Raw genomic sequence first — 20,823 nt, 5'->3', positions numbered from 1 at the left:
ATTTTAAGATTTGACATAACTATATTTATATCTAAATTATAAATTATATATTTATAAATGAATATATTACATAAATAAATAATATTATTAACGATATTTTAAAATTATTTAGATTCTTTTAGTACTTGAGAATAAGGTACATCTAGGGTGATTCGCCAACCATGACGTGCCACCCCATTATTTTCTTTATTAATAAATGTATTCATATTCTGATTTTTAATCATATTTTAAAATTCTTTTGATTATTTATACCATTTGATATTTCGAATTGTCCTATGTTGATAGATACGATAGCATTATACAAACTACGTTTTTTTCGAAGGGGAATTGCTTTATACTATTATATAGTTGTATTAGTGTGATATAGGATAAGTCATCTTAGATCATTAGCTATTATACATATAAAATAAATTATAAGCTGGTATCTAGATATACAACAGTTTCATAAAACTTTTTTCAACATGTTAGATTTACTGAATAATGATATTTATAAGTTATATAAATATGAATACGATGATAATACAATATTTTTAGTAAGTAATTTAGTATAAGTATCAGTTGTATAAATGCAAATTGCTTGTTCTCAATTCTTTTCAACACGATTTGAAATTGAATTAAATTTCAGGCTTGGAAAATTCAGAAAACAAACTGCACGTGATTGACGTAAAATAAAGTATTTAACGTTTCTATATTAAGAACACAATTGTTTTGGTTTAAATTATAACTCACTGAATACTTATGGAAATATGGAATATACAATATTTAGTATCAATATGAGATGAACGGTTTTTTTTTTTGCCGTTTTTGAATATCAGATAATTGATTTCGAAGTAAAAACATAATACAACGAGTAGGTACTTAGGTTCGAGAATAAAATTATTAAACGATACGTGGAAAGAGACAACATTCATCTGACTTTGTATTATATATAACTATTTGAACTTAAATCTACCCTCAACGTAGAATCAACACAAGATTTTGTCATAAAAAAAGCAGAAAAAAATGTTACCGAATGACCAAAATAATTATATTTACAGGTAGGTACATTTTCTTTCACGAGTGTTATTCTATATTATCATAGGTTCATTTTCAATTTAACTCGTCTTATTTCAAATAATATTGACACAGCTTATTGAATTTATAAACAGGCTGTGCATACAATTTAGATACATCGTATTATTGTATTTGTATTAAATATTGAAACTGTATAAACTCACAATTTATTTATTTTAAAAATATTAAAATGTTAATTAATAATTTCTCATAAGATAATATTATTTTACTGTAATATCGTTATAGAATGAAATTGTATTGAAAATATGTTTATCTAAATAGGTAATATCATATCAAAATATAATGGTTGTTTTTAATTTTGTGAGTATAGTAGTTTTCTCAATATTCTAATTGGATTGATAGCTATAGATTAAGAAAATATTATACAGTGCACAACTTTTGTATAATTATGAAATATAATAAATAGTAGTATATTGTGTGGCAAGCGTGGGAAGTGAGCTATTTCAGTCGCAGACAAGAGCCGCATTTCGCCCAAGACTGAAATTGCCTTCCCACACAAGCCACACGTACTATTTTTTGTCACGTCTCTGGGTTCATCGATCACGGCAAAGGTATTGCAAGGATCTACGCAACAACCAAACTATTCTACAAAATCAATATTTTATGAAAAAAAAAACGATTTGGTTTTATTTATTTTAAGCGTCATGTATGGAAGTTATAATATGATTATTTATTAAAATAAAATAAGAACAAAAAAATTAAATCATGTCAAAGGCAACAACCACTGATTATTCAACAGTTACAATTTCATGAAAGAAAAATGACTACTCTCCATACTTGGAGGTTATAGTTATAATATGAATATAAAATGTAACCAAAAGTTTATGTTTTGTAAGGACCGTGGTATAGATTTCAGCGTCTGATTGTGCAGGGGATACGCGTGATATGTGCGCACAGCACTTTTGGGGATTTTCACTTTACCGGCCGGCACTTTGGGGATTCCCACTTTGCCGTCCGCTGGATGGAAAAAGGTCGCTTTCCAACGCCTCAACCGTCATCGAAAACTAAACTTTCGGTGCGACCGTAACAAAAAAATATACTTTTGATTTATTTCAATTTCAATCGATTAAATATATCATATTAATTAATATTGTGCCGAATGGAATAGGGATTTCGAAGGATTGGATGAAGAAGTATTTTAATGTCAGTTTAATATGTACCTACCACAGATGGAATGTTTAACTGAGTGCTGGTAGAGAAGACTATGATGGCTGAATCTATTTGAATTTGGATGAAAAATCCTCTACCATGGCAATATTTGAGTATATAATATTAAATAATAATCCGCATCAAACCATCATGTTTTTTTAGTTTTTAATAACCCTCAGTCGAAGTGGCCAATGGGAGAGATTTACATTTTATATTTATTTATATAAATATGGATGTTATAAAAAAAAAGTATATACCGTGGTTAACAAATACGACAATGTAAAATAAACAGTTAAGAGAATATAATATTAAAGTTACTATCATTTTTTATATAATAATCACGGATATCGTATGCAACATTCTAACATTTATTGTAATTCTAATTTTTAATTCCAATGTTTATATTGAAACCAATCGATTCGTTGTTTATCTTTGTGTACTATACAATTTCACGTTTCACTATTTATTCGACAATAAATACTTTGCGAAGAGAAAGGTCACTTTACCGTCGTTAATAGGCGTAAAATTAAATACTATCGATTCTAAGCTTCTTTAATGAAATTTATGTTTAATCTGTAGTTTTCAATTTAAAGTTTTAAGTATTTGATTCAATTGTAGATATTTTATCCCATACCTAAGTGTTTTTAATTAATAAATAACTTTTAGGTAAACCACAACTATTCTTTCGTCACAATACATTGTAAATGAAAAATAATCGAAATTGTTCGTACATCGAGTATCGACTCTTAATACACTATGATAAGAATCTTCTAGCTTAACACTATTCATTGCATCTACGTTAAATTTGCATCAATTTGTTATAATTTTAATAATAAATACGATTTTATCAAAACTACGCACGATATTGCATTAATTTAATTTCTCTATTATAATTTATAACTACAGTGCATGAGCTACTTGATATTGGACAACTATAGGGACTACATAATGCATTACATCCTTAATATCGTCCTTTCGAATACGTGAATACCTTCGTTCAATCACATTCAGCTTATTTGTTTTGCCATGTATTACGTTGTTGAAATGTTAATAAAGTACCGTTCGTTTAAAAACGTAATTTATAGTTCTAAGTTACGTAGTACTTTAGTAGGTAGTAAATAGTTAACACATAAGTTTTGTTATTATCAAACTTTTGTTCGTTCGATATTTTATATATATACATACAGTGTAGGTATATGCATTTACCTATAATAAGTATAATGTTATTAACACTGTTTAAACATTATTTTTTTTTCAAGAATCTCAATTAAACGCATCTAATTGATTTTGAAACAAGAAAGATTCAATTTTCCTTCACGGAGTTCTCATGATATCTTTGTTACATTCTCTTTGTTCGATGTTTTTTGTGTAATTGTTTTTTTTAACAACTTTTGTACTGTTTTTCAATACAATCGTACAAAATAAACGCAAGATATAAAAAGTATTTTTGTTAGATAATATTTTTTCCTGCCATTTATACACTTATATCAGATATTTTCAAAAATTAATATCCACTTATTTATATTGTTTCTTTGTACGTTGATAGATTTTTAAAAACCATAACTATCATAATAGCAATACTGTATTGGTTTTTGCACATTTTTTACGAAAGCAAAATAAACATAACTCAATAGGTAAGACAATAAGTTATTATAAAATATATTATAGGTAGAAACTATAGAAAACAATGGTAGTACCTATATAAATATATTTTTTATCATAAAAATTCATAAATATTACTTTATAACTCGTATTGGTCATATTCATAATATATACGTTACAAATTGTTATAATTTATTAATGTTACAATTCATAAGTATATCATTAATATTGTTATTAATTTAATCTATATCTATCTGAAATATATAGGTATAACATTTTATTATATCGCATGGTAGGCGTGGACAACTACAGATATTTTACCAGTTAGGACCTTAGTCGGACGTATCCGGAGATCATATATTAAAAAAAATAAACCCTTAGAAAATATGATATACTCCGCTTTTTCATACATAAAGACGGAATATGTGACATTTTTTCCGGGCTACTTATTATGCGTGTCCTTGCCGTATAATGGGGTATGGTTGTCATATTATGATGTTCTGTGGAAAAAAAAAGATTTCATTTCAATACTTTTCTATTCTTTATTCGACACCTCTATGAGACTATACCATATTGTACTTACTATTTATACTAGGTAATACTTATATAATATTATAAGAAAATATATTTGAAGACAATTTTTTTATGTGTATTTTATATATTTAAATTTCAATTCCATGCGAGTCTTGCGTCATTAATATGAAAACAATTTTATTGACAAAAATTCAGTAGATGATCAAATAAATAAGCCTATATCTAATAAAAAATATGTGTACAATTTTAAAAATTAACGTAATTGTGTTCGCTGTTCAATACTAAAACATAATGAAATGTCAACTGATCAAACAACAATAGTATATTTCTCATATTATGTTTTTTAATTTCGACTCTCTAATGTTTTCCATAAGGTTCAACACAATACACATAATTAGCTTAAAATAAATTGCATGTATTCATATTCTGATGTCCAAATTATTATTATTGATTCATATTATACATTTTCATACAAAATAAAATACACGCACGGTTAGGTATCACAGCGTATGTTACGCATCCATATGAAATAGGCCTAACATATAACATATTTTTTGTTACTAAGCTAACAAAGTAAAAATTAATATTAGTTTTTTTGATCTGTTATTGTATATTATATTTAGACTTAAATTCATATAATTTTTCTCAAAGTTAAGGACTCAAAAGATTGGTGTCATCATTTTTCGTCACAAAAGATAAAATTAATTTTATTACAAAGAAAGTCGTCGAATTCACAGTCTAAAATTAATCTGTGTGACTGTATACGTTATATTATTTTGGTTATTAATGAGATAAATTAATGCATCAAGTCTGTTTGTATAACAGTTCATATACCTCAAATAATATACATTTAGAATGACTATAATCAAACCATCTCCTACCATTTATATTTCAGAATCTTAGGTATCTACCTTGCAGCGGATTATTTGCTCCCCCTCTCCTTTCCCAGCACATCACTTCAAGTTATTCTCCTCTTTAGATCTTGTTGACTGCGCCTTTAACACATTTCGATCTACTTGAAAATAGCAATCAACTAAACGAATAGCATGTCAGCATGTAACTAAAGTTATATTATTTTTCTTTTCCAAAATACCTACCTCAATTTCCATATATTGTGATGTCGTCTCGTACCTACTGGTTTTAGTACACCTATAAACAAACTGTTATAACACTTTTCCTGAAAATATATCTAGCGTGTAACATAATATTCAAGCCGCAGGTACACTGAATCATTGTTGTATTTTATTGTTCAATGATTTATTAGGTAATTATTATGCTGTATATGGATTGTAAATCATTATTAAATTATGAAATGATTTGAAGTATAGTATATCATTACACGAAAGAAAATCGTTTACTTAATAATAGTTATTATTATTGATGATCTACGCAGTTAGTTGTAAAAAGGTTTTTTTTTTTTACTAACTGTTTTTAATAATATAATAAACAATTTTACTATTATCAGAAAATATTTAACTCGTATAGGTAATTGTAGGATATTTGAACTAACATAAAGCTATAAAAAAATAAATATATATAAATGAAAAGATAATAAAAATAAAATAACAACACAAACAAATGTAGATAGATAGGTACCACATTTTGTAAATTTCGATTAAAACTTAAATTATTCTTGATTACAAGGATCCAGAGTAGATACTTTCAATAGAACAACAATAATATAAATTCCTATTAAACAATGAAAATTGTTTATTTTAATATTTTAAATTAATCACAATACCTCCTAGACATCCTATGCTATCTACATATTTTAAAATGAAGACGAATTGTTTTTATTTTAAGCTTTTTAGGTGTACTTATAATAATAATTTACCATTAATAAATAGTAGGTATAACATATTAATGCGCATTATGTAATGTATTATATTATGAAGTAGGTATGTCTAAATCATTTACATCCAAAAAAGTTTTGAATGACATACTATTAATTGTAATAGTAAACACTACTATTGTTATATTATTTATATTTTATACTTTAATATTATTATGTTATTGAATTATTGAATAATATAAACAAAAATTATTAAAACAAAATTAGTATGTAGGTTAGGTTTTCTATTGGGATTGTATCGTTTACCACTCTTAAAGTGTTGAATCTATGTAGATACATCTATGTAGAATCAAAATAAAATAATTTATATTTCGAAAAAGTGCCATAAAATATAAATTGAATGTTTATTAAAATACTCATACGTGTTTAAAAACTATTACAATTATTTAGCAATTTGTTTTCATATTGTTATTTACTGGACAACTGGTTAATTTGATTATATTATATACAAAGTTGTATTATGTACGTATAACGTTATTCACGATTATGTTATTTTAGTTATTTATTGATTTATAGTAGATAACAATGTAAATTATTTTACAGCTATTTGCACCACAAAATAATGCGAAATAATGTAAGAGTTAAGACCTCTTGAGGTCCAGTCTTATCAGTCAAACGATCACTAAAACAAAAGTATTTTGTCATTTATGTTTAACTTCATATTTTTACAAGCTTATATACAATAATAATGATATTATTTTTAAATTGCTTATAAAGTTTTATTCTTTTATAAAGTAATATATTTTTTTAATAGTATATATAGGTACTCTACTTTCTTTTATAAGTATTTGTTTTAGATTCATTTAACAGAAAACGTGTATATACCTAATTTAAATAAGTCACATTATTTATAACTTGTATATTCTAAGGAAACATATATAATAGTTTATTGCATATTTTAAATGAAGAGTCATCGATCGTATAATATTATGCAACTGTGTGTGCTACGTCAAATAAAATATTTTAGATTCTGAGCGATTCTAACCTAACCTACATGGTGTTTAATTTTTTTTTTTTATTTTGTATACAAAATTTCTACCAGGAGGAAACCTTCAATATACCTAGTATCTTATCTTTTAGCAAATTGCATCAAGATGGTACTTGAGAGAGATAATTTTTCGATTTTCTCAATAGTTGTTTAATGCAATTATGCCACGGGAAAAAACACCGACAATAAATTACAAAAAACTGCTAAAAAACGGGATTTTAATTTCTAACGCTTTATTTATCACCATAGAAACGAATAAAAAATAATAATATTACTTATATAATATTTATTCAACTTACCGGCTACAATAAATAATAACAATATATAAAATATCCAGACTGTCAAACCATCTCCGCTCAGAATCGTATTTCTTATAGAATGATATTATATTATTGAATTCAAGTTTAATACAATCCATTATACATTGACCCACTTGTAACGTACTGTACAGTAGAGCAATATCCACTTACCCGCTTTTTTTTCTAATTAATTAATTATTCTTTTAAATTTTAACTTTGAGATGTATAATATGATCTTATATTTAAGTTTAAAACAATGCGTGGCAAGGTTTTCTAAAGTTGTACGGTTACCGGCAAATTATAATATTATAAAATATAGAAACGTATAGTACGTCTGGAGCAGTGAAAGTTGGATTAAGAGAATAACATAATAATATTATATTTTAGTTACTGACTTTTAAATATATTTAAGACAAACACCGGTCTAATCTTAGCATGTATACTATACCATAAATGCTTATTGTGCACATTTAATATTACATCAAACGAACCAGATATAAATGCAAAAAATGTCTTTAAGATAGTAGATTATTAGATTAAATAAGTAATCTAGTTTTGATTACTAAATAACCCTGCAAATTAACGTAAAAAATTGAATATAGAACTCCAGCCATTAACCAATCTCACCCTTTCTATATATATATTTTATTTTTTTTTAAATGTATAAATGTAATATTGTATTAATAAAATCCAAGTAAATACACCATAAAGACACAAACTATCTATAAGACTAAATTTCACTATCAATTATCATAAACACATATTACAGTATAATTAGTATAATATATATGTACTATGTAGTATGGTAATATAGATGCTACAATTTCGAATATCTATATTACAAAATGTTATCTTTAATACAAATGTTTGTACATCTGGGCATTGCTTAACTTATCAACTTTATATTTTATAAGGTGGTAGACAATATAGTGTACTGGATCCGTGACGCGTTTTCTGACAACGTCGTATAAGATTTCTGGTAAAACTTCTGAAAAATTTTCTTGCAGAAACTGTAATTCCATTTTGTAATCTTCAAACCACTTTTTCTCTTTTACCGGTGTCAAAAGTTCTATAAAAAAAAGTAAAAGTTTAAACTTTGTTTAACACAATTTGTATCGCTGTTCTAACCAACGTGTTTGAATGAAGGATTTCTTGTTTTACATGAGTAATCATAACAAACCATTGGACGTTGCTTTATGCATCTAGTAATAAACGAAATTTTTTTTACTAAACTCGTCGTTGGATGACTTGTTACTGTAAAATCATATTAATATTAAATATCAATTAATTAACTAGTTAAAAAAAACCACTTTAAATATAAAACTATACGTTGAATTCAACAAAGTTTAAATTGTCAATTTATACATAATTCCTTAATAATTAACTTAACACATACCTAAATTGTATTGATAATCTCATAGAATATTTATTAAATATTATGCTAAAGACATAATCAATTTATTATTTATAAGTACATGGGTAAATAAGTATTTTTGAAGTATTTTTTACATTTATTTATCAACTATTTATGTTGAGATGTTGCATAAAAATATTGAGTAATGTATAAACATATGCTATAATATATTTTAATATATTTAATTCATTGTTATGTTAGTAGGTACAGCTTTTAAATAAGTTTTTATTTTTATTATTTTCAAAATCATATATTATGATATTATATACTATATATGTATAATATAAAACATGATTTTTCGTTAAGACTTTTATAATACTATAATGTATTTGAATTGGGTTATCAATAAATCTATATTCTTATATCATATTATTAATTTTGGTATCTACAATGTATATTTATATATTATATATATAAGGTGAATTTATTTGATACCAAAAACTCTTGAGCATTTATTTTTATACCTTTTATCTCATTTCCACTGATCTCATTCTCTACAAAAGATTTATTTTTCATAAACATCATTTCAAGTTGACGTTCTCTCTGTTCATCTAAGAAATCATACAATTCTTCTTCCGTCTGATATAGATCGTTGTAATTATCGTTATAATCGGATTCAGGGGAAGAGGAACTAGGCCAGTTATTGTCCGGCAAATTTGAGAAGTTTGATAGTGAATTTGTGGATGATATATTTTCGTTATTTACCTTCGTGACGACTGATTTGTCTTTCATATCATCTTGCGATCCAACAATAAAATTAACAAAATCATAGTGTTTTGACGGTGTTGGTGGGTTATTGAAATTCATATCATTATCCAGCACCGATATTCCAGATAATATGTTCTTGATAAGTAATATGTTTAAACTCTTTTCGAACCCTTCAGACATGTTTAAATTTGTATATTTTATAATTATTTGTTGACACAAAAAATTATGAAAACATTTATACAGGTTCAGCTATATAAATTGAAAAAAAATAATAGTAACCTTAGAAATATAAGTGTCAAAGTTATAAATTAGTGTGTGTTTTACTATTATTTATTTTTACTAAACAATTTTAATGCATAATAACGCTACATATCAGTCATCAGATATAGGTCTATATAGTTTATATATTAATATTCAGCTAAACAAAGGCATTTCGTTAATTTATTCGTAATTTCAACTTATTGTTATTAATATTTTTATATTCCGAGCATAATTATTGTTAAGATTGTTATATTAATTATGAGTATAAATGCATAGATAACAGTATACAATTGTACAAATAAATACGTATTTACAATTAAATTACATCCCTAAGTAGGTGTATAAATAAAAAAATATATAAAGATGCCATAGTTAATATATCACCAATTTAATACTTATATAATATAATAGATATAATATTAAAAATAGGTAACGGAAGGTTTTCTAATGTACAATACATTTGTTTCCATAAATATTTACCTCTATTTTATGACTCTCTAGACACAAATTCGCCAAAATATAACATAAATACGTTAATATGATATTCATTTGCGTTTAAAAATGTTTTATATGACTGAATGTTAAACACAGTTTATAAACGTCCATATCATAAAATTAAAATAACAGTATACCTATGGCATTAAAATGAAACAATAATTAATTGTTGGCTATACGCCTTACTCATACAAAAAACACACAACATAATACTTTATGGGAACGTTGATAACCGCTGATTATCCAGTTTAATAATATAACATAACATTTTAGGTAATATAATATTGATCTAGGGGACGGGGTGGCTGAGCGGATTAAGGCGTCGGTTGCGACGCGCACCGGCGCCGGTTCGAACCCGGCCACGGGTGGCATTTTTCTTCGGGCAGTCACGGTGTCCGGAGAGAGAGTCCACCATCCCCCACCCGGGCATGGCAGATACCTTCGGGTGCCCAGTTAAAAATTCTGCCAAACATAAAAACGTGTTACCGTTACGGTCGTCCTTACCGTACCAAAAACCCTACAGTATCATCCTACAGTTAATGGCCTCAGTTGCCGGGCTTAAAACCAATTGAAAAAAAAAATTGATCTAGGATATTATAACGAATAACAAATACATCTAAATAATATATATATATATAGTCAGTCAGGACTTCAGTTTCTTTTATAACTATAGATATGAAAAATTATATTTTTGATCAGCTGATCAAAATGTAAAGTATTATTAAAATTAGAACGAAGCGACTAGTATTATTGGTTTTATAATGATGTGTTTTTTTTTCTTATTTCATCTAAAATTGCGAAGTGTCACCCCAATAATATTCATTAACTATATGCCCACTTTATAGAGGTAAATTTTAAATAAGTATTCTCATAGTTTAAATGCATATCAAAAAAATGTACAGCAAAACAATTTTTAGCTTATTGTTATACACAGGTACCTATACGCAATTATAATAGTTAATCAACATAAAATCCATGTGATAATATCTTATTAATGTAAAACTATAAATAATATTAAATTTAAAAAAACATTGTTTTACATTAAGGAAATTAATTGCAACTACCAGCGAGTGACAGATATTACAATATTCTGTAGGTAATCTTATCCAATTTGTACCTACCTATTAATTTACACACATTTTTTTAAATGCACATTCTAATTATAGTGTACCTAATTTCAAATTGATTGAAGTCTTCAAATAGAGGATGAAAAAAATTTAACTGTTCTAACAGTCCCGTGAGCTGCACGATTTTCTTCTATATGTTTATATTTATGTTTAATTAAAAAAAACACTTAATGTTTCTAAAGGAAATATTCTGATCTCAGTTATTTATAATCGCATATTGGAAATTTATATTTCATGTTTAGATGAGAAAGAATAATGTTTTATACCACAAATAGTTTGGAACTGTAGTTTACTTTACATTTTTTAGTTTATGTTCAGAATTCAAATAGATGAACGGAACTTTATATTTACCTTACTAAAAAAGGAAATTATTACGTAAAACAATATTTATCGATTTTGTTTTTTTGTTTTAGTTAAAGAAATAAATAACTGTAGAAATTAGGTATCATTACGTACATAAGTATGTACACTTCGTAATGAGTCTCAAAGCGTAGGTGTGCCGTCTTATACCCATATAATTAATTATGATTATCACTATCGACATGTTCATTATTATTAATGTTATTTTTGTAGGTAAAATAGGTACATGTTGAAGTTATACACGTTATTTTTAAAATTTAAATTACTTTCCGTTTCTAACTTCTAGTGAGAACCCTAATTCTAGTATTTAGTATTGCCCTCCTCCTTCACCACATTAAACAGAAAAATATCGCATGGTATGATTTCATCATTATTTAATATTTATATACATAATTCAGTGAAGTAGCCAGGGGGGGTTGGATGTTTAACCCCTTCACCCGTTACAATTTTTCCCCCTAATTAATGTATTGTTTATATACGAAAATTGTAAAAACTTGGTTTAATTTATACTTAACCCCCCCCCCCCCCTTTCAAAATCCTGACTACGCCACTGACATCTCTAAACAGTAGTTGGCATAGATCCTTTATTATTTATGGTAATTGTTCCATTATTAAACTTTAATATTAACCTGTTTTGATATGTTAGAAAACAATAAGTAGGTACAATATATGTATACACACTATAATAATAATACAATATGTATCCATATTTTTTTACGAATGATTATAGAGTTGTTTTATCAATAAATATTTATATTTAAGTTCATTAATACGTCAACAATATAGTATCAGTCATATACCTAGGTTGATCTCAAATAGGTGGTTGATAGACATTAAGAAGATATCAGTTCACTATTTGTTTTCTCTCTCCAGAAACTCAAGTGCAACATAACAAATTTGAGTTTGCAGAACCAATATTGGGTTGTTAGCCTTAATAATACAATATGGATTGACCTATTATCAAACGTAATCTAAAGCTATGAACATTATAGAGGGCTTTTGTTGGTATATTAACTTTAAGGTGAGATTTGAGTATTTGAAAATTGTTATATTTTACATCAAATTATGTTGTTGTGACTTACATTACAATTATGATGTAAAATTGCATGATATTTTATCAATACAAGCCTATAATATGTATATAATATTATGTATGCGATTTATTGTGTGTGATAAATGTTATTCATCAATAAATGACGGCAGCAGAGGAGTAGCATTGTGCAAACAGACCCTCATCTGCTGTCGGTTCAAAACAGAAAAAAAAATGCCTATAATGTTTCATAAATAGTAATAATTGGTCAATTTACTCTGATATTAAAGCTCACAACCCAAGATTAGTTCAGCTGAACGCAAATTTCCTAAATTGTGCGTAGTTCATAGATAGAAAACGAATTGTACGTATACCTACCTATTATAGACATGGATATTTTTCAATGTAAAATAATTTTTTTTATGTATCGTAGTATACACATTACACATATATAATATAGCACTCACGAAATATATTTACCAACTAAATTTTTATTCATCAATGCAAAAGGCACTCAGTGATGCTTAAATTATAATTATTACCTAATCATTGTAATACATAAACAATATAATATTCTCTACCTAAGTAAATCAAAAGAAATTAAATGGAAGGTACACACAATTTAATAAATATCAAGTAAAAGAAATTCATGTATATATTTTCGTAGAACGATATATTATTAGTATTCATTACCTTGCAATCCATTTGATGCATTTATTAGAAATTGAAATATTTCTTCTGAATTCAGAAGAACGTAAGATATCATTAAAAGTTTACAGAACCCAAATGTTGTGCTTATTCTAATAGATAACTTTCCCCCGAGTTTGTGTGTAGAAAAACTCATTGTTATACTCAGACCTTTTGCCTGGGTTGCGTACTTAAATGTAACTTTGGAAGACTTTTCTATCTCAGTTTTTCTCCTTCGCGTTCTTCTTTGCCTTTATTTTATTTTATTTTTTTTGGTTACAGTTTGTTTCTAAAAGTACGATCGTTGAACTCCCATTTCACCATTTCGAAATCCTATCATCAATCAGACCTGAACAAATATTCGGGTATCGACGGGTTTACTCATCCACCTTTTATTGTGACAAAGTGCTGATCGCTCTGAAATAATAGAACATTCTCTCGGAGAATAAAAAAAAAGTTTGTGAAAATAACATTTAATACGTTGTATCATTGATGATAGGTACTTAAAACCTTGAACCTACACTGATTTTATTATAATCAAAGATAACATTACTAAAAATATATAAAAAATAATATTTTAATGATATATTAGGTACTGATTTTATTTTATAATACATATATGATAATATAATATATTTATTTTATTTTACAATACGGGACGAACTCTTTAATAACATGAATATAAACAAAAATAGTTTTATTATATTAAATTGTAATAGTTCTAATTAAGGTTTATACTATGCATTTTGTGATGGAAATCTACTTAACAAATCACCATTGTCTGATTCGAATGAACAATGAACACTGGAAAATACCTAGTGTCCAGTAGTATCCGTGACAAATTGTTGAACATATAATGTTCATTTCAGATGAAAAATATGTGTCACTATAGAATAAGGTTAATACAGACAGATAGACATACAGACAAGTCAAAACAATTTTGTTTAAATCGTTTTTTTAAATATCAAAATGATTCTAATATACTAGAATCAATAAAACAAAATATGAAAATTGAACATTGTATGCTTAATTTAAATAGATAATTTTAATCCCAATCCCTCGTGAAAAACGATGAAAAGCATATGATAATATACCTATAATGAATCATAATTTTCAAATATAACCATATTATGTAGCTGGTTATTTTGATAAATATACGTGTCAATGACATTTTCAACACTACTTTGTAGTTTTAATTAATTATTATTATTATTATTATTATTTTTTTTTGCTATCTGCATGTTATTTTTGTAAACGTAATTTGTTTTGTGTATCATTTCTGGTATTCAAAAAGAAAGCGCATATCATTCTACGCCGTATGCTACCATTGAATATATTACGGACTGAATTATTCAATCTGCAATCAATGACCACACGTCTGTATTTAAATTCAAAGCCATGCATGTATCAACTACATGATTAATCCGATTAGTTTATATGTTAATTATAAATATGTTTCGGAATTCCTAACTATACAGTATAATTACAAATTAATTAATACTATATTATATAGGTTAATATTAATTTATTCAAGTTAAGTATTATTTTTAAGTGTTTTAAAATATTTTTATTATTGCATCCTTACATTTATACCTAAGAGGATGAAGCAAATTCTACGAAACTGATTTAATTATTTATATTTTTTCTGTAATCGTTGATTTTGACCACAATAATATAAATAATATAATTATTCAATTATAGAATTATATCATTGCAGGTTAATACAAAATTTAACCGTTTGTAATTTGTAATACATTTAACACTTAAAGAAAAATGAAAATTTGAATTGAATATTTAATTATGGTTAATGGTTATAGATAAATACAAAATAACAAATTGGCATACTTCGTCAGATTTTCACTGAGTCATTTCTTGATAAAGATATTTTGATGATAGTAAAATATATAATTTTTCTGAATAATGAATACCTAATTATTATTTAACTATATAAATATATTTGTAAAAATAGTATAATATAAAATAATATTACGACATGTACAAAGTAATCAATGACAGCCAAAAAAAAAAATAATATGAAATTTAATCTATTCAAATATGTATTTATTGTGACGTTTTAGCTTTTTTGGGGTCTACTCCGTAACCACTAGATAAGTGGAATACTTAGCGACCTATGAGCTGAGCTGTGTGATGCCAATGAAGGCACGTCGACCGAACTCATAGGTTTTTAATTGTTTCTAAAATTCCTATACCGAAGACCGGTGACACACAATGTAATAAACATTCATCCCATCGCAATTTTATCTCATTCATCTAATATTTTTGGAAAATTGTCATGAACTTTTTGTGCCATTGCCCATTCCATATATCATATTCTCGTCAAATAACAACGTGTCTTTAGACCTGTTCGGCCTACTCCTAATCTTGCCCTACGCTTTTACATGTATGAATCTTTCTGTGCAAATAGCCAAATCGACCAATCTATACAGAATTGTTCAAAGCCTTTAATCGAATGGATCATACCCTCTAAATATAAACTCTTGACTAATATCGGGCCTATATTACAAATCGATCCCTATATTACTATGTGTCTATCCATGGTTCATCCATCCACTATGTTTACTCCAACATCGGGGTTCTCCAAGATGCTTTCTATCACCTCTATCTTGTTCATAAATCTATCATACCAAGATCCTAATTTTTGTCAATTTCATGAAGCTTTACCTGATTGCCAACATGAGTTGCTTGGGAATAGTCCTTGGTCTCACCTTGAATCTAAATGCTCTACATTTACTTTCATCCACCCTCACTCTGTAGGTTAGGTACTGAAGTAATTTCACTCTAATGCACCCGTTTAAGGCGTTATCGGCTAGTGATCTGAGCTCAACATCACACTTGACCTCTCACCAATAAAGCACGCATGAGGTATAATGTTGCAAGGCATTCAAACTATTAAGCTTCATACTTCTCACATCTTGAAATTTCAAACTTGTAGAACAACGTTATATTACGCGCTATATCCTCGAATAAAGTAGCATGGTGAGAGGGTGGGGGGGTCCAAAAACGATTTATACGAACAATTACTTCTAGACTGGACATCCATTTGTATCCCACACGACTACACCCTTACTAAATATTTCCTCAATCGCTCAGGACTTGTTGTTTGTAGACACGTGACTAATTTTGGATTTCTATCCAACCTAAAATCTATATCACAATACGTCTAGCCCTCTTTACATATTCAATGTACCTTTCCGCTCTACCAGCTCATATTTACAATTATATTTTACCCGTTCCTTATTCTTATTTCTTTGGAAAACTATTTTAACAATTCTCCAATTATCTGGCATATGCACACCGTTAATCATGACCGCTTTACTCTTATAACTAGTACACGAATCTGTTAACATATTCACTACATGAGGACGAAAATTGGCATCCAACGTTAGATATATATTATATTGCATAAATCAACTTGTTCATTATATTTTTAATTGTTTCTTGGGAATGCTCCGTATTTATGAATAAAACAAAATATTTAAATTAAAAGTGGGTGAGGGTCACTCATACCAAGCCTTGTCAGTATTGGACCTACGCATTATACAGTATACTCAAAGCATACACAACTATAAAATCTGTATAAAGTTTTATATTTTTCTATATCTATGTAAACGTAATTTGTTATTTAAATATCATTAATGTTATTTGGAGTGTGGTGAATTGCAAAAGTACATTAAACTGTGACAATTATTGTGTGCAATAAAATGAAGTCCCATCGAAGTCACGTGATCAAAATGTAATAATTATCATAACTACCTACTGTCATTATTTTATATTATTGACCTTTTTTTTATTATTATTATTGTTATCGTTATAGTATGTTATAATTAAGTACACCGAGTTCAAATTATAAGAGTAATACAATTACTTTAAATGCTAATAAATACCAATATTTTAAATCATTGTTATACTTGGATATTAAAATCTGGTGAAAGGTTTTTATTTGTTTTTTTTTTTTGAAAATGTTAACTATAGGTACATTGTTAAAAAAAAATTAAAGGTGTCAGTTTAAATCTTTTTTATATTAAACATATTCAAATGTAAATTAGTATTTCATTAAAATAGTACCTACTTACGTAAAATCAAAGTTCAATTAACTACCTATTTTAATTGAGTATTTGAATGACAACAGAGAAAAATAATTGAAGTTTCATAAGTGCGTGAAAGTAAATGTATAAAATGGATGCATGTGTTCACCCAAATATTGTTTCTGCAAATACTTAAAAATGGGAGATTTGATTTTCTTCCATGAAAATTAAATTTAAAATGGGCTCCTACAGTGCTACTTAGGATTTTTTTTATTAAAATTAGTAAATAAAAATAATATGATATAATTATTTTCCAAATATACATATATTTATTTTTTATTGACAAAATTTAACATCAATGTGCAAGTGTATGGCGTGTTAAAACAATTGTTATTACTCATTATGATTTTCAACCATAGGTATATTAATATAATATTATAATACAATAATACACATATACAGAACATAAGTATTATGTTACTTAATTAATATTATTATTATTTTTTTTTTTATTGTTCTTTAAATTTAGCTTCACAAGACATTAAGTCTATTATAATTATTTTATTCACAAGTATACAATTGATATAAAGAATACAAGAAGATTACATTTTTTTAAACTATGAACTTCAGGTGCTATAATGGTATGTTTTAATTTTTTCTCCTATTAGTTACTAATTACTATTATCAATTACATAATATATACAAATTTATAGAAATTATGACATGGATTTAATGAACTAATCCTATGATGTGTATTGTAAAATTGGTTCGTAAAATCGATTAAATCTTGTCTCTTCATGTTGTTTTGGAATTTTAAAAATATTTGTTCTGATAATAATTATAACATAACCATAATATTATCTCGGTGGGCGTTTTGAATTCAAACCATTGTTTCACATGACGTGTAACATATACTATTATACTTGCATGTTTCCAGTGGTAACTAAAATGTTTTCTAGTTTTTAATGAATAATAACTCTATGCAAGACAACCAAATCCTTGCTTTTTTTTGAGATTGAGTAAGAACCTGATCTGGCCACGAATAGTAAGGCAATGTTACGAATAAAATTACCATAATTTATATTTAAGTTAAGTCAGAGTTAAGCATATTAAAATATATATTAATAGTTTACAAAGTTAGTAAATAATATACCTCTAAAAAAATAAAAGAAATTTGGGGGCAAATGTTAACTTTACTATTTAACTCGGTTAAATATATGTTAATTAATGGTTTTTAATTACCATCTGAGATACAAATATTGGTTATACCAATTGCATTAATTTTTGTTTATAATAACAAAATATTTTGTTAATAATCCACCCTATTATACTAACCTTAGTATTCTACAGCAGTGGTAGCTGCTGTAGTGGTTCAGGGAATTATTGTGTAAACATAATTATTAAATAAGTAAATATTTATTTGTTTATTTGTATTAAACATTTTTGTATAAGTGAAACGAAATAAAAATAAAGTACAATTATATATATACACAAACATGGTTTAACTTAACCTATTATACTTCAAATTAACTGGAAATGTTGATTTATTGCAAAGGATACTTTAACTAGTTAAGTTTCAGTTAATTAAAAATCACCTTAGAAATTCAGTTATATTTAAACGTAGCATTTACTTTTTAAGAATTCGATGCCCCCCTTTATCAGGGCAAAAACCAAAAGGTTAATTTTGGGTGAGAATAAATCCTCCCTATAAAATAATGTATAACTTATTATGTCACAACTTAATTGTGTCTTATAAAATATAATCTTTTGTTTTTATCACCTGGTTTACATTTTGAAATCAAATCATAAAACCATTTTATAATTACCTATTATTAATTTTCTATTCATACCTTGACATTATGCATATACTTGGGTCATTTAATTTAATTTTAGTTCCATTACTTATTATGTAGGTATATTGATGTAAATATAAATGTTTCATAATAAAAGTTTCATAACTTTAGTTTTAATGTATATATTTTTTTTAAACATCAAACCAAAATAAAACATACCTGCCCTAGTTAAATTTAAGATGTTTAATTTAATATTTAAATCCTCAAGCTGAATCTTGATTGTCCATTGTTTTGATAAATCTAATTTCCTTAAATTGTCATTAAATACAAATTTAAACTAAAAACTTAAGCTTTTAATCTTAAAGAAAATAAATAGTTTTTTATTTCTTTTTTGACTGTTATAAATTAAATATACATTTTTCTAAATATGTTTATACAATGGTTATGCTTTATATTTTTCTATGTGATTTTTAATTAAAATATTACTATTACAAATGACAATATTAATTACTTATTAATATAAAATTTAAAAATCCATTTTTCATGTACCCAAATATAATTTATTAATATTTTTCTGTGTCTAAAAATACATTTTACAAACTAAATTGTATTAACGTGACTTTTAGACTCTGAGCAAATGTATAGATTTTAAAATATGCGTTTTATGGGTTTGATGGGAAAGTGAATCCAGTTTGTGTATTGGCAAGATTAAAATTTCCAATAATTTTCAAAAGCACCGGGAAAACAAATAATAAATTAAGGGAAATGGTAATTTTTACACACAGACATAAAATTTTCACTGAATGTTTGTATTAGCATTTTATATACATGATAAAATTTTCAAAATATATTACCGCTTTCTCAGCTGCTTACACTCATTTTAAATTTGTTCTTTTTTTCTGTAATAGTCAATACAATTGTATTTGTTTTTTCAAAAAGCATGGAAATTTAATTGCTCCTGTTATATTGTTACTATAGCAGTTGAAAAATATTAAAAATACATAGGCACAATTTTTTTTATAAGCATTTAAAGTTCAAATTTTCACAATATTTATCAAATTTAAACTTTAAAAATTTATAAAATTTTCAATTTGTATAGCTAAGGATTGAAAACTTAAGACAAGGTTCCACGTCCATTTTGGTAAATAAATTATTTTATTCACAATAATATCAAACATACTTAGTTTTATATCATAAGCTGAATAACCGACTTCGCTCAGAATCGTTTTTCTTATACAATGATATTATATTATGGAATTCAAATTTAACAAAATCCATTATAGTGACCCATTTGTAACCTACTGTAGAGCAGGGTGACACCGACTTGCCAACCTTTTTTTTTTTTATTTATTTATCAATACCATAACCGTTGTTAAGTAAATTTTTGTAATTACAAATTAAATT

General features: G+C 26.2%; 1 protein-coding gene and 1 pseudogene across 4 annotated transcripts in view; one reads left to right on the top strand and one right to left on the bottom strand.

The window, feature by feature from the left end:
• LOC132941597 (zwei Ig domain protein zig-8-like) overlaps nt 1-20,823 on the top strand; it is a 295,382-nt gene that overhangs the window by 153,858 nt on the left and 120,701 nt on the right. The gene's annotated exons all lie outside the window — the stretch shown is intronic.
• Nucleotides 8,399-9,800, bottom strand: LOC132940883 (uncharacterized; annotated as a pseudogene).

The sequence above is a fragment of the Metopolophium dirhodum genome, chromosome 3 (genome assembly GCF_019925205.1).
Source record: "Metopolophium dirhodum isolate CAU chromosome 3, ASM1992520v1, whole genome shotgun sequence".
Classification (NCBI taxonomy): Eukaryota; Metazoa; Arthropoda; class Insecta; order Hemiptera; family Aphididae; genus Metopolophium; species Metopolophium dirhodum.
Note: the sequence above shows the minus strand (reverse complement) of the source record. Positions and strands in the feature narration are given on the sequence as shown.